Source organism: Coenobita brevimanus, chromosome 84, assembly GCF_032717465.1.
Source record: "Coenobita brevimanus isolate Jiangsu-jjx chromosome 84, ASM3271746v2, whole genome shotgun sequence".
Taxonomy (NCBI): domain Eukaryota; kingdom Metazoa; phylum Arthropoda; class Malacostraca; order Decapoda; family Coenobitidae; genus Coenobita; species Coenobita brevimanus.
Window position 1 is genome coordinate 1,552,450 of NC_137037.1, and position 2,185 is coordinate 1,554,634.

Consider the following 2,185-nt stretch of genomic DNA (forward strand, 5'->3'; position numbering starts at 1 on the left):
TAATAATAATAATAATAATAAGTGAAGCCAGACACAACAAACCTTGCCCGTCAGCAGTTATTTCATTACTGTTAAACACCTACTATAATTATTCCTGCCATTTATTGTCAGTACGCAATGAAAGTCTACGGTAATGGCGCACATGTTTTCAAGTTACGCCCTCTGAAAATCCGTGACCTTGCGTTTGACCTTTCAGAGTCACTCAAGGTCAAAGGTCATGGTGCCAAATGAAAGCCCAGGTGAGACTTTCTATATCTTGATAGTAGTAGATATCTATTTTAACCAATTTCGAGTTATGGCCCCCTGAATATCCATGACCTTGAGTTTGACCTTTCAAGTTCGTTTAAGGTCAAAGGTCTTGGTGCCAAATGAAAGCCCATATTACGAGTTCCTATACTTTCCTAATAGTAAATATCTCTATCTTCAACCGGTTTCAAGTTATAGCCTTCTGAAAATCCGTGACCTTAATTTTGACCTTTTAGGATCACTCGATTACCATCAAAATTTAATCACTTTCTTTTGGGACCAGTGCCCACATATCCTGAAAGTTTCATGTAATTTAATTCAGCCGTTTTTCCGTAATGCTGCTAACAAACAAACAAACAAACGATCGAAAACAATGCCTTACCGGGCTCCGTCAGGGTGAGGTAATAATAATGATGATGATAATAATAATAATAACAACAACAACAGCAATAATAATAATAATAATAATAACAACAAAAACAGCAGCAATAATAATAATGATAATAATAATAATAATAATAATAATCTATCTATCTATCTAATGCCAGATGCCTCAATTCCGTTTGGGGTGGCCACAAACAAATCGCCTCCAAGTCGCCCCGTCCCCCGCCATTTCACTGCCCTGCTCCCAACTCACACCCCCATCTCTCATATACCTCTCCACCCCATCCCTCCATCTCATCCTCGGCATCCCCCTCCCTCTTCCCCCCTCCACCTCACTCACATACACTCTCTTCGTCAGTCTTTCACCCTCCATCCTCTCCACATGGCCAAACCACCTCAGTGTGTTCCTCATAACGCTTCCTATCACATCCACATCCACACCACAACGCTTCTTTATATCCTCATTCGTCAGCCTGTCTCTCCATGTGACTCCACAGGCTCCTCTTAAATAACTCATTTCCACTGCTCTCACTCTTGACTTGTGTCCTTCCAACAACGTCCAAGCTTCACTTCCATACGTTAGAGTTGGTATCACAATACTGTCATGTAGTAACTTTTTCACTTCCATGCTCACTTCCCTGTTTCTTATCACTGCTTTCAAAGAACCAGCAACCTTTCTTCCCTGCTGTACCCTTTCAAGCACTTCACCCTCCAAACCTCCATCCTTACTCATCACACTACCCAAGTACTTAAACGTGCTCACATTTTCCAATTCCTCACCATCCAACCTCGCTGTACATTCACTGACTTCACCTCTCTCAAAGACCATCACTTTACTCTTCCCTACATTCACCTTTAGATTCCGTTTCTTACACACTCTCCCAAACTCATGCACCAAACCTTGCAGCTCCCCTTCGTCTTCACTCAACAACACAGTATCATCTGCAAACAACAGTACAGGGAGTTTCCAAACACTATCCTCTCTCACCAGGGCCACTCCAACATTCACTACCCTGCCTTGTACCTCTTTTATTACCCCATCCATGTACAGATTGAACAACCATGGAGACATAACACATCCCTGTTTGAACCCAACTTTCAAAGAGAAAAATTCACTTAGTTCACCATCCACACGCACCGCAGCCTTCGCACCATCGTACATACTCTTCACAGCATTCAACAACTTCCCATCTACTCCATATATTCTTAACACTTTCCACAGTCCTTGTCTATCCACCCTGTCATATGCTTTCTCCAAATCCATGAAAGCCACATACACCTTCTTTCCCTTCTCTAGAAACTTTTCCACTAAAGATCTAAGAATGAATATCTGATCTACACAACCTCTTCCCTTCCTAAAGCCTCCCTGTTCTTCTCCAACTAATTTCTCTGTTCTTTCTCTAACTCTGTCAATAAGTATCCTACCATACACTTTTTCTATTATACTAAGAAGATAAATGCCCCTATGATTACCACACACTTCTTTTTCCCTTTTTCCTTTGTACAAGGGAATAATTATACCTGACTTCCAATCCTCCGGGACTCTACCTTCCTC